The 16,813-nt window shown below is 44.7% G+C and overlaps 1 long non-coding RNA gene across 1 annotated transcript in view; it reads left to right on the plus strand.

Annotated features, from left to right (window-relative positions):
• The first annotated feature begins 893 nt into the window (after positions 1 to 893).
• LOC308516709 overlaps positions 894 to 16,813 on the plus strand; it is a 60,116-nt gene continuing 44,196 nt past the window's right edge. Inside the window, exon 1 of the long non-coding RNA XR_013995775.1 lies at positions 894 to 1,098. This is a non-coding gene — a long non-coding RNA (uncharacterized lncRNA). The remainder of the gene's footprint in view (positions 1,099 to 16,813) is intronic.

Below are 16,813 nucleotides of genomic sequence, written 5' to 3' on the forward strand. Positions count from 1 at the left end.
TTTCTTATGACTTTCTCAGAACTTTGTGCTATCTCATTTATGAAAGATAAAAGCATCTGGCAGAGATTCCAATTCAGAATGCACAATTCTCTCCATGGGTAAACTTTATATCACCTTGGCATAATCCTCACAGTACATAACACCTAAATAACAGAGAGAGGAGGGCAGCACCCTGAGACCCAAGGAGAAAAGAAACTCAAGAGTAAGTATAGAATGCAAACCTTTTGCTAGAAGCTTAGAATCAAAGAGTATGATATTATTCTCCAGGATGGGAATGAAAACAGTGAGTGATCCTTACGCCTGATCTGTATTTACACAATAAATCTATCCTCTTGGGGCTCCTACTGGTGTCCCCTGTAGTTCACAGGTGCGCTGCTCACTGCTCGTGGGGTCACACGCGTGGCCAAGACGGTCATTGCAGAGCTGGAAACATCACCCTTGGCCGGAGGGAGGGGAGGTAACAGCTGTCATGGGGACTTTCTCCCCTGGCACACAATGCTGTAGCTTCTCTCCCACGCTTTCTGAAGAAGTGCGTTCCTGACTGATCACTCAACACCTTGTTGGTTCTGAATGCAGAAAACACACCTTATAAATATATGATAACCATTCTGTAATAGAGAGTGTGACAATTTACTTCGCAGCGCGTTTCGGGCTGCTAATTGATCGTTTCAGTCCAGGGACGATTTGGAATAAATTATAGCCATCAAAAGGATATCACAGCTCATTCTGGTGGAAAGATCTCCTCCCCGCGCGCGCTGGTCTCCCGGAGAGGCGATTGCCCCCGGCAGGCAGAGAGGAGGGGAGGGAGCCGGAGGAGAGAAGAAGGCCGGGGGGCGCGGCCGGCTGCAAGGGGCGGGGTCAGTGGGAAGGGGCGGGGTTAGGGCAGGTCGGGTGGGCGGGGCCGGCAGCAGCCCCCGGGGCTGCAGGTCCGCGGCCGGACGGTAGAGGCCTCCCTTCCGAGGAGGCGGCGGGGGACGCTCCCCGCTGGGCTCCACTCCCCTGCGCGTCCTTCGCTGCGAGGTCCGGGCTGGGCGGCCCAGTGTGCGTTTCCCCGCCCGCCCTCCTCCTCCCGCAGGTGGCAGCGCCCGTACATCCGAGGTGAGAGTCTCCCGGGCGCCGGGCCCTGCTGGGGGCGGGTGCTCGCGCGCGCGGCGTCTCAGCTCGCGCTGGAGGCTGCTCGGCGGGGCTTCCCCGCGGGAGCGCGGCGGCGGCGGCGGCTCCCGAAGCCCCGGGAGCGGAGCGGGGGAGACGAGGCGTGGAGACCCCGCGGCCCCATGGGGTTTGTGTGCAGTTGGGGCCCGCGGCTCGGGGAGCGCGGGTTCTCACGCCGCGAGTGGGCAGGAGGCTGGTGGACTCAGCCCCGGGCACAGCCTTGCCCACCGCCGGCCCCGGGAGGGCGAGGAGAGGCGGGCGGCGGGTCCCGCATTGAGGGCCGCGGGGGGTGCGGCGGCCTGAGAGCGGGGCCGGGCGGGACGCCCCGAGCGAGCGGGGAGCCAGTGCGCCCGGCCCTGCCGCACCCCTCAGCCCGCAGGCGGACCCGCGCGCCCTCCAGCCTCTCGCCTCGCTGTCATGTCCCGGCAAAGTGTGTGCCGCTGCGCGGTGCTCATGGGGAGAGAGACCCAAAGCCTATTCCGGGGTGGGATTCGAATTTGAAAAAACACATAATTTTTTTCCTACTTTTGTCGCGGGGACTTGCCTATCTGGCTCCCCATCTTGTCCACGAGATCTCCCCTCCCCCGAACTTTCACCCTTCTCCTCGGAAATGAGAGCAAAGGGGGGCGGAGGCCCGGCTCGCGCACAGCACACCCTCCTCCCGGCGCTGGCCGTCGGCCCCGCGCGTCCGTAGCTTCCGGCCCTCGGTCACCCCAACGCCCTGTGCAGACGGGGGCGCGAGGTTTCCTGCGGGCGATTCTGACGGCGACCCTCACGCCGAGCCGCTAGGAGGTGTGATGCCCGTGCGCCTGGAGGCGGATGATGCGTAAGCCCCTTCCGGACGCGCTGTCTTACAAGGAAACATCTGAGCCGCCAGTAAGGAGCACTTCTAATTCACACACCAAAAGATATTTTTGCGATTGGTTGACATCTGTCAAAATGCTGAGAGAGGGGGTAGCATTTATCACTGTGCAGGCATTTGCCAGTACTCACTGAAGCCCCGTAGGACGCAGGAGGGTTTTGTTTTATTCCTGTTCTTTCACCTAAACCGAGGAGCAGAAATGTTATGTGACCCGCCCCGTGGTCCATCATAAGTCAGTGGGAGAGTTCTATCTATGAAACCAAACATCTTCTGAAACTGGAATAATTGAAAAAGTGAGGAAACTAGAGATGTTTATACCTCTATTGTGAAAGATAAGTCATCTGCTGGTTTAAATGAGAGACCATATGCGTTTAGCACCAGTGTTGAATGTATACAATGATCAATTTATATCAGGAATGGAAGTCAGGTGAATTTTCTGTAAAACTCCACTCTTAATGACTACTACTTACTCATGGGTATTAAAGGCTAATTATATCAAGGATCACTTGAAACAAATGATTAGGTTTCAAAGTATGGCAAGGGCCCTAATGAATGAATTCTGAAATCTAAAGTAATCCAAATCTAAGCAAATGCTTTAAACTTGGTATTATATAAGGTTGATTTACATAGATCAACTCCTGTTAGTTTTATAGCGGACTCTGTATGTGTTGACCCTTGATATGGTTTTCTTTTCTTCATTTATTAGTAAGTTATTCCTTACCTACTATGGGCCCTCCACTTCCCTGTGACATTGAATATGATCCCTATAGGCATTTAATAAATCATTGTTAAAATGTAACTAAAACATGTATATCCTCTAGCTCCAAAAAACTCAAGTAGGAGGAGTATGAAAGAGTTAAAAACTGCGCATTTCATTTATACAAATGGAAAGTTGTTTGGCTACTCTCAAGTAGTAAGTCAAGGGAAGAAAATAAATTAGAAATCAGAAAGTTTTCTCCACACTGTGCCCTATTCACAGTACTGTGTTTTTTCCCTTAAAATTTTTAAAACAAAAGTTTTGAAGGACTTGCATGACTGAAGAGATTAGCAACATTCTTTTAATTATGTTAGAATGTAAAGTTTTCATAAAAAGGTTTAACTTTTAATATGGTATGCTGGACTCTGGTTTTATGTGAATGAAAGCACTATATTTTTAGATAAAATAAAAACCACATATTCTCCAACCCATCCACCCCCACACACACAACCTGAAGTAATAATTGCCTGCAATTAAGGCAAGCAAACAAAACACATCCCAAGTAGCCACAAATTCACCTGGTTAAAATTCATTGTTTTAACTAAAATAGAAAAACATATACCATGTGTTTATCCCAATTATTTGTAGTTTTAATTTTTCTTGGATAATGCTTGAAGTCATTCACAACAATGCCAAGGTCCTTGAATAAAGACATTTTTGTGTGAAATCTGTAAAATGCACCTAAAGAATGTAAAATTTTGTGAAGTATGATAATAGAAGCCAAGATGTTAAGAATAATTTTGTCCTTAACATTCATAATGTGCTGTAGGGCTGAAACTATGTAATCGTGCTGTAACTATGACTAACCGTCAACTATAACAGAACATACACATTTTAACAACTGTGTTTTAGCAACTATACCAGAACTTACCCGTACATTTCAGTGAATCCTTATCCCACTTGCCATCTTGGAAGACTGTCACTTATTGCATGATGCTTCCATTACTGCCATTGCTCAAGCCTGTTTTGGAGCTGTTCTTTGGGTACTGTTTTCAGAACCCACAGCACATCTTGTTAAAAAGCTTTGTAGATGGTAAGTTGTCTTCCTTTGAAGACCTTCAGTCCCATGAAGAGTAAGGTGGGTCATCAAGGCATAGTAATATAATTGGGGTCAAAACAATTGGAAAGACATTAGATGACTTTCTTGAGTAACTTTTAAACTGGTTCTAAAGTCATTATACAAACATAGTTTGAATGATGGCAGTGCCATTGGAATAAAGCTGCCAATGGATAGCTTTAAGAAAAGTACTCATTTGGAGTTATACATTCTTTGATTGTCAATGAATTACTACTTAACCATCATATATATGTATAGTACATTGGTATGCAGTATAGAGACAGTACTTTAGAAAGTTATATTGTCAAGAATTTTATTAATCTGGATTTTATGAGAGTTCACTTTTGCTACTATGATTACAAGCTAAGTTCTAAATATGGAAGGGGGTAGGAGAAATTCAAGATATCATGGGCTAAAATCAGGATTGTCCTATGTAGTTCTATATACATAGTGCTCCACATTTGTTGAAATATAAGAGAATCATACTCAATTAAGAAATCAGACTTAACCTGTATTTTATTTAGTGAGCAAGGCATTGGCCATTACCAAAAATCTCAGTAATCCTTAGATTGTAGATGAAGTCTAACTTGTGGGATAAAACATTTGTCATTTTAGTAGTTGGTTGTGAATATAGACCCTAATGTAGATATGTAGTAGAACCACTGTGTACTGCTTTAAGTTAGTAATATGCTATCTATTGTACAAAACACAGAATCATGAAATTCCTCATCAACTGAGTTTAAACTCTTTATTATATTCAAGACTAGAATATGGGAGAGAAGATAGAAAGACACTCAAGGAAAAGAGAGTGGGAGAGGGAGAAAAGTAGGTCATGAGGCTTTTGAATCATAATTAGTTGAATTCATCTGAGGGAAGAGTTTACAAGAGCTTCCCAGAAACCACCAGCAAACAATTTAAAATCTGAGGAAATAGGTATGGCTCAGTGGTTGAGCATTAATCTATGAACCAGGAGGTCATGGTTGATTCCAGGTCAGGGCATAAGCCTGGGTTGTAGGCTCCATCCCCAGTAGGGGGCGTGTAGGAGGCAGCCAATCAATGATTCTGTCTCATCATTGATGTTTCTATCTCTCTCCCTTCCTCTCTGAAATAAAATATATATATATATATTTTAAAATAATAATAAGATCTGAGGAAATCAACTCCAACTAAGACTACATGATAGAATGTAATTAGCTGAGTAGGAAACTTTCTAAGAGTTCAGATCTAATATCTTTAGTATAACACTAGAGGCCTGGTGCACTAAATTCGTGCACTGGGGGAGGGGGTGGTCCCCCTCAGTCCAGCCTGCACCCTCTACAATCTGGAAACCCTCTCACAATCTGGGATCGCTGGCTCCCAACCGCTCGCCTGCCTGCCTGATTGCCCCTAACCCAGTGGTTCTCAACCTTCTGGCCCTTTAAATACAGTTCCTCATGTTGTGACCCAACCATAAAATTATTTTCGTTGCTACTTCATAACTGTAATGTTACTACTGTTATGAATCGTAATGTAAATATCTGATATGCAGGATGGTCTTAGGCGACCCCTGTGAAAGAGTCGTTAGACCACCAAAGGGATCGCGACCCACAGGTTGAGAACTGCTGCCCTAACCACTTCTGTCTGCCGGCCTGATCACCCCCTAACCACTCCCCTGCCAGCCTGATCGAAGCCTAACTGCTCCCCTGCTGGCCTAGTTGCCCCCAACTGCCCTCCCCTATCTGCCCGGTCACCCCCAGCTGCCTTCCCCTGCTGCCCGGGTCACCCCTAACTGCCCTCCCCTGTAGGCCTGGTCCCCCGGAAATGCCCTCCCGTGCCGGGATCCAGACCATAATCATCAGGAGAGATCAAGACCAGCAGATAAAGAGAAAAGACCTTGCTTAAACTGAATGTTGCAAATGCTGATGCACTTAATATAGGGAAGGTCAGCCAGCAAAGAAATAGGGCAACAGTTACAAAGCAATAAATATGTTTCTGTCTTTCACCCCAGAGTTAGAAGGTGGAGATTAATCAAGTTTGAGCTGAGAGAGAAAAAATATCCTTGCCATGGCTGGTGTGTTCAGTGGTTAGAGTGTCAGACTGCACACCAAAGGGTCATGGGTTCAATTCCTGGTCAAGGGCATGTACCTGGGTTGTAGGTTCAAGCGCCAGCCTTGGTTGGGGTGCGTGCAGGAAGCAACCAGTAAATGTCTTTCTTACATTGATGTTTCTCTCTCTTTCCTCCCTCGTGCCCTCCCTCCCTTCCACTTTCTTTAAAAATTAATGGAAAAATATCCTTGGATGAGGATTGGCAAAAAAAGAAGAAGAAAGAATGTCCTTATATCAACCATTTATAAGATCTGGAACTTTACGTCCCGCCTGCTTTGATGAGCATGGTTGTTGCCCAGAAATTAGGAAAGGGGACCTGCTGGGCCCTAGATACCAGGTTCACATATCTAACTAAAGAGTCAGGGAACAAGGTGGACAGATCCAATTCCAGATCTTTTCTAGGGAAAGACCCTCAACTGTTTGTTAGGTAGACAAAACAGCTCCAACATTTTATGTGACAAGTACAAGAGAGAATCAGGTACCCAGCAAACCTCAATAAATAATGACAATTGTGGATAAAAACAAGTGACAGTGATGCTGGCCTTTCTTTGGAATCAGATAGCTTAACCATCATGCCTGCTCATCTTCTATAGACGTAAGAACCATCCAAACATTTCTTAACTTGAATCTGTTAAATTTTGTATATAGTGTTTATAGCTTCAGGATTAGGGTGGAAGATTCTTAGCACGGCCCAGTAAATTGTAATAGAAGTTGGATTAGTGTAGCTTAAAGCCCATCTCTTTCAGATTGAAAGGTTCCTGGTTTTCAGTTTATAAAATTAACTTGTGAATCCAGACTATAGAAAAGGTGGGAATTTGCCCTGAGAATTGGGAAGAATCATGTGTAGAAAGAATCCTGGACCAGGAGAGGGGACTACATTCACCATGTACTAATTGTGTTACTTGAGGCAAATTTTAGTTTTCCTCATAGGCAAAGTGTATATAATAGTAGCACCCAGTGGGTCTACTTCAAAGGGTAGTTTTGAACCTTGTTCGAGATGAAGTAAAAGGAGTGATTTATTTTATTAAGTGCTGTGCATGTGTAGGATTTTGTGTGCCACAACCCAGATTTTATAGGTGAAGGTAAGAGCCATAGTCCTCGAGCTGTCCAGATATAAATATAAATGCGGATGGAACCCCCCTATGGGAACGTGAGAGAATAGGCTAGTTTTAGCATGCATACTAGACACAAGTGAATAATTAGTCATTACTTCTCCTTTCTCAGATTCATAAGAAGTACTCTGATGCTACTGCAAGAGATTTTAAAAAATTCGTAAAGACCTGCTGGATGAAAAGAAACCTGCTAGCTCACTTCATACTATTAAGTCCAGATCTTCAGCACAATAAAGGGACAATCTCCATGTGGACAAAACTGGTTAGACTTCCAGGCCTTGATTCTCATACTCTCAGAAGTTCTTCTTTTCTTAGAGATTTATGAATCCCCTTGCCACTTACCTATCTTAGAGGAGATCAGGAAGCTGGCTGGAGTTCTACATATTGGTTTGATTGGTCAGCTGTGAACATTTTTTGCAATTGCTATTCTTCCCACAGCAGCAACCATTTTTGCTGCAGACACAGTGAGACTGGGGTCCATTTAAAAAACATTGACACGTGTGTCTTTCATTTTCTCTTACTTTCCTCTGTGTATTTAAAAGGCATAGAGGCTGCTATGGAAAGGGCATTGGCTACTCTATCTCACAGAAACATCAGATACAGACAGCATCACTGGCTCCCACTATGGGCATGCCTCCTAGAGAGGAGGGGATCATGGGAGGGGTTTCCTGGGATATTATGGCCCAGTATACGCTCATCCTTCCTAATGTTGAGTTTCAGAATCTACCCTACTAAAGAGTAAAACTACTGACCTTTGTTCAAAGTCAGGATTAGAGGGGTGTTTTCTGGAGGTTTGTTGAGAATTCTCCACACAGTAACACTTCATAAATTCACATTGTGTGCAGCACAATGAATTTGAGCCAGTAAAATGTATTGGCTAAGGAAAGGGGCATTGGATTCAGACAATCTCTGTTTGGATATCAGATCTGCTACTTTACTCGTTGATTGGGTTAGGCATGTTTCTTTTTCTCTCTGAACCACAGTTTCTTAACTTGCAAAATGACAATAGTAACAGAATCTATTATTAAGGATTGTTGTTCGTGAGGTGTATGCTCACCAAAAGGAGCTATATTATTAGGCTGGGAGGGTGAGAGAGGAATATAAAGAAATAGAAGGAAAATTCCTATCTTCAAGAAACTTATGGTGTAGTTGAAAGGGACTGAATAAAACAAACAAACAAACAAAAAAAAACCTGACATGACCGTACATGACAGAGAATGGGAGTGCCAAAAGTCTGTGCTGCAGATAATGAAGAGTTCAGCATTCTGCCAAGGACTAGGATGATGGTGAAAGGTTTCAAGATAGGCTTGTGAATTTCTCTCTGGGATTCTCAAACTGGGTGGGATTCATATATGTATAGTGGAATGGAGAAGGCATCCAGATGGCAAAGAGAAGGAGTGATGGGAACATACAACACAGAAAGGGTGGGAGTATGCCAGAGTGGAAAGAAAACCAGCATTTGAAACAGATAGATAAGCATGAGAATCCTATCCTATCTCTTCTGTGGGATCTTGGTTGAATGCCTACTTTGACTTCGTTAGCCTCAGTTTCTACAGTCTTAAAATTGATACAATCATATCTCACCTAATTGAAGGACTTAAATGAGATGTTTATAATGCCTAACATGTTGCCTGGCACCTCATAACTGTTCAATAAAATGAAGATAACGCATATGGTGTTTTCAGTGTACAGTGGGAGAGCTGTCTGCCTGAAGAGCTGTCTTGCCTTGTGTAGGCTAATAGTGGAAAACAAACAGGAAATGGCCAGTTATGGGCAGGGTAGAGAGGAGGCTTAAAGGTAATTTAAGGAGTTGGACCTGTTACAGGCTATGAGAGCTTTCAAGGCTTTCCAGTAAAATGGAGTTTATGATAGTTAATCTCAAGGCACTCTGAAGGCTGTGTTGGAGGTAGGAAGAAATTTACCCAAGCATTAGAAAGGTGATAAGGATCTAGATTAGGATAGTAGCAGGGTTATCAGACCCGGCTGGTAGGTCTCTAAAGTTTCATAAAAGGCGCTTAGGCCCCAGCAGTGTGGTGTGAAGGAACCTTTGTTTTGTTTTGATTTGATTTTTCATAGACCCCTAATATTTAGTGTCAGTTGTCCCGAGTAAAACGGCTGTACTATATAGATCCACAACTATGGAAAATAGAACTCACTCAATATCCAGGGACTGTAAAAGGTGAGAAGTCACTTCAATGCTAAACAAACCCTAGAACTTGCTCTAGCTTTTAAAATAGCACTTTTAAATTAGCTCCTTTCCCCTTCCTGTTGATGCAGATGGATGTGTGCCTATCATTGGTTTTCAGGAAGACATGAGCACAGATCATTTATAGCTGTCTGGAGTTTGAGGTTAGGATTGTAATACCAAGTGGCATTGGGTTAAATAGGGAGGATGCTGTCAGCAAAATGGTGATTTTGATAACTTTATTTGGTGACATTTTGATTTGGATGAGAAAATTCTGTTATTTCCCTAGGGCTTAGAAGGGATTTAATTAAAACACAAACCTAGGAAATAGTTTTGGATACTAGGGAATTCATTTATATTGTCTCTCATTCTCTCCTCGCCTCTCTCTCTCTCTCTCTCTCTCTTTTTTTTTCTGTCCATAGTAGCTTTGTAATGGGAGAATACATGGTACATAATAGTAATTCTAAAGAAAGTCACACTGATTATATAGATACCAGTTTTAAAAATGTGCCCTGGCCGGGTAATTCAGTTGATTAAAGCATTACCACAGTTGCAGGTTTGATCCTCGGTCAGGGCACATGCAGGAGTCAACCAATGAATGCATGAATGGGAGGAACAGCAACTCAATTTCTCTCTCTCTGTCTGTTTCTCTCTCTCTCTCCATTCCTCTCTTTCAAATCAGTTAAAACAAACAAACACACACACACATAAGGAAATCAAAAGTGCCTATTATTGTTCAATGGTAGGCCTTACACATACTAAGCAGGAAAGGATAACTACCCTACCACTGATTTCCTGAGTGTTGGTGTTCTCATTTGGCTGTAAGGGCAACATGGTAATAACTCTTGGGAGTCGTAATAGTTAATTGTGGCCAAGCATTGCTTCCCTTGGAAGGAGGATGCACATGCAAAGGGATGTGCACGATGGTTGATGAACACGGGAAGGAGATAAGTGACAAAGGAAAAGGCAGGCCCTGTGAGGTTAGAGGCAAAGCAAGCTGGTTTAGTCCTGTCACTGCTGAGCAGGGGCAAGGAGTGTGTTTCATTTCTTGTCTCCTGAGTTTATTTAAATCACTTGCTGGGGTGGGGATAGTAGGGGAGAAAGCATGACATTATAAGGCTGATTAAGATGCAGAATATATCCGGCTCCTGACACTCCCTTTCACTCCAGCCTGGAAAAAGAAGATTGCAGAAGAAACCTGCTCTAAGGGAAGGAAGGGAAGAAAGCAAAAGACACCTACCCGCTTCTGAATGAAAGATTTTCTGAATATATATTATTTTTGGATTTCTGGTATCCATGCCACCCTAACTGATCGTCCAGAGCAGCTCCTGGCTGAAACGCTGGCCAGAGGGTTTGGACCAGGGGCAGGTGACATTGGGCAGGGGGTCTTTAGGATGCTGCTGGCATTAATTTTGCTGAAGGGGCCTCATCAGATACCACGTCTCCCCCTCTCCCATGGGTGACAGGCATTGGGCCTTGGAGAGGGCCTCAATGCAGATTTCAGCCTTCTCCCCCGCCTCCAGCCCCTCAGCTTTCAGCTCCTGCGGTGGGACCCTCTCTCTTCCTCCTTTTTTCAATTAAATGAATTAATTACCAGGCATTTAACTTTTTGCCAGACTTTTTCATTATGCCCAGAGTTGTTGCTGAGCGGCAAAGGGAAGTAATAACATTCACAGTGAGGGGCAAATCCTGTTAATGAACAAATTAAAGTTCAAACAGTGATTCAAGTTCACAACCTCTCCGTGGCTCTTCTCTTTAATAAGAGTTATATATGTTACTTTCCTTGCTCTTTTCTCCCTTTTATTACTTTTTAAGCTTTTCATCAACACTGCCGGGGCATATTTGAGGCTCCCAACCTTTCAGCTCTGACAAGGACTTGAGCAGTTATAATCCCGTCTTAATTTGGCAACTTTTGTAAAACACATAAAGGGCCCAGGGTCACCCTTGGCCACCAGGGCCCCCAGTGACCCACCTCCCGCCTGGGCTGCCTGGGCCACTCTAAGTTTGCATTCCTCTCTGGCAGTCCGGTTCTTACAACTCAGCTTCCCACCCTCAGGGCATAGTCTGGAGGGCTGACCACCAGTGTCTGAGCCCTTGTGTCTCTCCCTTCCCTCGTCAGTGGTTCTTTCCACCCATTTGTTTACAGCGCTTGGGGGAAGTGGACGCAGTGAGGAGAGGGACCAGTCTCGGGACTAAAAGCTAGAAGCCTTTATGGGGAAAGGTGTTTGAGGTAGGAAGGATGCCTGACCCCCTCCCCACAACCATTACCAAACACTGCTCCCTGCTGGCCGGGCTGAGGGACCGTGACTGGAAAGACGGGAAACCCAACCATCTTTGACCCTGAAATGGGGGAAGGCCAGAACCTGGCTGGAAGGAGCCCCCAGAGATGTCTGGAGCCTGCCTACTTCTCCTCCCCCTCTACTTATTTATTTACTTAATTTGGTACTGTGGATTGTGTGGGGGTCTTTTCCACCTCCGTGCCTGGCTTCTCACCACGGTCCCCAAGCGTGGCTTGATATAATCACCATGACAACTGCAATCTAGGAGCATACACATAATAGAGATGAAATAGACAAAAGATTAGCATGCCATGAAAAGTACAATAAGTTTCTTATTTAGCATTTAGATAACTCTTTCCTTCGGAGCAAGCTTCAAAGTTGAAGCCAGTTTAGACCAAGAGGATTAATTCTTTCTCCCACATGCTTCATTGAATCTCTCATTACCAAACTTTGTCTGTATTGATGTAAGATTTGATTGAAGATTAGAGCATTTAGCAAATCTTGCTTTTCTGCATGTATCAGGTCCTTTCAAGCACGGATCGCGGTGCCCAGTGGTCAATACCCTTACTTTTATCCAGTGTCTGCTTCATTTAAACTTAATCAACTCCATCAATGAACTGGAACAGGGAAACGTCCCTGCGGTAAGAATGTTGTGCTTTTGTGGGATAATTCTTTGCTCTTTCCCGATCCGTTGGCGTTAAACCTAAAATTGCACTATGATGAACTTTTTTTTTTTTAATCAATATGATAATGACAATTGAGCCTGAACGCTCTGGTAGGACTTAGAGTAGAGCATGATCTGGCCTCCATTACCAAAACAACTTCTGGTCCTGCGTTAGACTGCCTCCTTTTGTGTGGCTTTAATACCTTTCCTTTCCTGACATTGAATATTGCTCAAGCTGGAAAATGATGCATCTTTGTAGGGAAGGCTCATATGTCACAGCCAGAAAGTGAAGCAGACCGATTGGTTGTGTGAATTATCTGACTTGCTGCAGTGAATTATTTGCACTGTTTCCCTACCTAGTCAACAAGTTCCTGAGGTATACTAGAGATCAATCAAAACTGACAGCCCGCATGTGAAGGCTTTACTGTGTAAATCTGGCGCACTCATCCTGGCCATGCCGGCCCTGGCATCTGTATATCATTTTTATACTGCTACCAGTAGAGCAATTTCAAAAGTATTTGCAAGGAAAATGCGTGTCCCCATCTGTTCCTAGAAGCATAAATGTGCCACCTTCGGAGGGTTTTCACTGGTAATCATATCTTTAATGATCAACAGACTAGTGATATATATTTTTCCATAAAATGGGGTTTTCTTTACTTTATTGTGATTGGCTAAAATAAATAGCTTTTCCATATGTTAGGGAGATAAAATATAAGATTAGCAGAGGTCGTTTGTTAGATAGTAAACAAAAGAAACAATTCATTCCAAATAATCTTTGAAAAGAAGCTCCAGCAAAATTAAGTTGCAATAACAGAACGTCTAAGGCCCCAGATCAGAAACAGACCTTGTTCCTCCTTGGAAAAGGAGCCGTTTAAGAGCAGAAACTCGGAGTGTTCTCGGGGACTCTGGTGGCTTATTCTCTGAGGCAGAGTAGGGGAGGAGCAGGATAAGGAGAGGGTAGAATAATACTTACTTGTTCTTTTCTGTTTTAAGGTTGTATTTCCTTTCCCTGTATTTTACCTGCTATTTGCCCACCCTTATTGCAGAACCCTTAGTAAATTGATGGTGGTGTGTTCAGAAAGGAGGAAAATGCCAACTTGCTGAATCCTCTTCAGGTCTACAAGGAGATGGGGATTGTTCATGTACTTTAAATAAAAGTTGGCTTCCTCTGTTGGAGATTTATTTTCTTCCATAGAAAAGGGTGACTTCAGACGGTGGAGCAAAGTATGGGTCTTTATGTGAAATTCCAAAGCCATGCAAAAGGCATCTGGACATAGCCAAGACCCACCAGAAAGCCCCAGGGGTGTTCTTAGTGATCTAGTCCCATCTGTATAGGTTACAGTCTGTGGATACAATCAGGCCCTGACCACAGTCCCACCTCCACATATGCACCCACGCATGTATTCTCCACATTCAGCACCCAAGACCACCCCGCCCCCCCCCCCCCCCCCCCCCCCCGGTCCCAGGCCTTCACCACCCTATTGTCTGTGTCCATGGCACTTTTCTTTTTTCTTCCCAGAGTTAGAAGAGAACCAGCCCCCTGTTCCACAAAGGACTGACGTTAGTTTCAGGACACCTGAATCTGAAGAATGCTTCAGCCTTTGAGCTCCAGAAAATAAGTGCAGAGCAACTTAGACCCATTTCTACAAGTCAAGAATTGAGAAGGAGATGGGGAGGAGTGGTTCTCACTAAACACTGAGAACAGGGCCAGTTAGTAGGTTAATTGTTAAGCTGGTGCTTTATTCTTTACTGTATGCATTGTTATTGACTTTTTTCCTCCTTGGAGTAATGGAGGAAAGCTTTGACTTTTCTGTATATCTTACCCTCTCACACACACACAGAATTTTTTGCTCTCTCCAGATTCCTACTGCTCTCACTGCAGCAGGAGTGTATGATTGTTTCAAAGTGGGAAATACGGTCATCAGGCCAGTCCCAAGCAGAAAGTCTCTGTTGGCATGTTAGACCTGACTTAGGTTAATTTCTGGCCCCAGTGAGACTTGGAAATAACTGACAGTGCAGTAGAAACATAACTCATCCCAGGACTATGGCCAGAAGAAGATGGGAGAGCCACTCTCAAACAATTTTCTTTTAAAATTTCCTCTTGCCCTTGCTGGTTTGGCACAGTGGATAGAGCGTCAGCCTGCGGACTGAAGGGTCCCAGGATTCTGGTCAAGAGCACACGTCCAGGTTGTGGGTTCAATCCCCAGTAGGGGGCATGCAGGAGGCAGCCAATTAATGGTTCTCTCTCATCATTGATGTTTCTATCTCTCTCCCTCTCCCCTCCTCTCTGAAATCAATACAAATATTTTTTTAAAAATTTCCTCTTAATTTTAAAAACATAATCTTACAGGCTGGATTGCATGTAGGCAGACATAGACCATGTAACATTAACAAGTAGATCACACTTTGCCTGGTCTGAAACTAGATTATAGTATTGCAATTTAGACTAAAAGAAAGGAAAGTTATACTCGTGGTTTCTATGCTGTGTTACGATACACTGCAGATTGCAGTCTTCAGTGGATTTGCTTGCCACAAGGAAATTCTGGCATGTGTTATGTATGAAAGATGATTTGCACTCAGTTCAAAGAATTGAACTTCCAGATATCTATGTATTTTACTTTGGAACCCATTTTGCATCGAGTTTCTGTGTGTGTGTGTGTGTGTGTGTGTGTGTGTGTGTGTGTGTTCATAAAAATGAAAGGAAGTGAAAAACTCGCGAACTGATTTTGTGTAGAAGGAATAAATCTGTGACGTTTGCTCCTTCCCTGTCCAGGATGGCAAGGCTGTTGCTACTACAGTTGGGACGTTTCCCACTCCTCGCTTCTGTTCTCCCCAGGGCCCTGTCTGACACAGAAGCTTCTGTCAGAAACGTTGCTGTCCACACCCGCGTGGAAGACATCTGCAGAGCTCGCCTTTGGGGCTCCTGTTGGCTGAGGCTCTGAACCATAGAACTGCATGTATCCAAGGGTTTCCTAAACCCTAGATTGGAGTCATTTGCAGCACATAGTCTGTTGCTGCTTCGAAACCATAGACCCGGGATACATCTACATCCATAGCGGAGATGGAAGTCTTGGCAACTATAGGATAAAGATTGAAAATTTTAAAAACAAACACACTGTGTTCAGGGTTAAAACTACCTGTATTCACAATGCTGTCTCTTTCCCTCTACAGTCTTACTGCCACCAAGCAACCACATCAGTCTGGGCTTATTTCCCTGATAATGGACTTAATTCCAGATAAACTATTAGATAGCTATGTATAACAATATTCTTTGTTATCCAGTTTTATGGAAACAAAATGTCCTCCTATCTTAGAGGAAAATATTGAACCTAAACTCAGATATTTGAAAACAGATAATTTAATAAAGTGTTAATTTGCATATACTGTCTCATGATCATAATGTGCATAGTATGTTATAGCATTTGTTTTTTAGGTGCCTCTTAACAACACAGGGGTGAAACAGGCAGCTTGGTGTCTTGGAAAGAAATTCAGTTTTGTTTTTTTTTAAATAAGCTGAAGGAAATGGCTCTTTTGATTAAAGGAAATAAGCTCAATTGATAGTTAAGACCAAATGAACTTTAACATTTTGAACTTTAACATTCAGAACCAATCCTGAAGTTAAATTACCAATAAAATGCCACCTGGATCTTTGCAAAGGTGTTTAAAATGATCAAAAAATGAAAAATTTGGGGGAATTGAAATTTCTTTTTTGTTTCTCCTCACTCTAAACAGCATAGTAGTAATACTTTGGTCATCCCTGGCTTTTATTGAGGATTTTCATCTTGTTTCTGAAGGAAATAGCAGAAAATCAACTTGTATAGTTAATAGCCTCATTCTAAAGAACGGACTTTCCGGTCAGAATTTCTACAAGCACCCTTGTTTCTGGGCACTGAAAAGAGATGTGTTTTTAATTTGCGGTCAGAACAACTGGGTTAAGATCTGGAGACAGCAATGAGTTTTCCCCTTGCGGGGAGAGGGAAGAGGAAGGAAGCAAAATTAGTTTTGCTGTCGGCCAAGGGACTACTCCAGGAACCACTGAGGCCGGGACATTTGCATTTCTGGGCAGCGCTTCTGCTAGTCCTCTTTCGTAACAGTCTTGGAGCCAGTCACCTTGGGCGCGGGTTTCAGGGAGTCGCTCTCAGATCCCGGCCTCTCCCACCTTCTCTCTGCGGGCTTTTGCCCGAAGACTTCAGGTTCCCGCTTCCTGAATTCCCCTACCCCACACCAACAGACCTCGAGGGACTTGCTAGGTGTTTTGAGAAGCCGACGGGTGCACCCAGAGGGGTGCGATCCTGTCCCATCTGGACGTTCAGAATTTGGGTTTAGGCGCCTTCCACGCCGGCCGGCCCTTGGACCGGGGCGGCACGTGGCCGCGGCCCCAGCGCCCAGAGCCGTCCGTGGGGGAGACCGGACCTGGCCCCGGAGGCACGACCGCTGCCCTGCGCCCGACGCCTGCCGGCCAGCCCGGCCGTAGTGCGGCCACAGGCCCCGCCTGGGCCCAGGGCTGGCACGAGCCGGGGGGACGGTGTCCCCCGAGGACGCACGCTGCCCCGGCGGGTGGGGTCGCCCCTGTGGACGGGAGGGGCTGGCTGGGGCGCATTGGCGAGTCGCTAGTTACCACTTGCTGCTGCTAAGCCCACGCGGACGCGCGGGAAGCGGG

This window comes from Myotis nattereri (assembly GCF_964212035.1).
Source record: "Myotis nattereri genome assembly, chromosome: 3".
NCBI classification, from domain to species: Eukaryota; Metazoa; Chordata; class Mammalia; order Chiroptera; family Vespertilionidae; genus Myotis; species Myotis nattereri.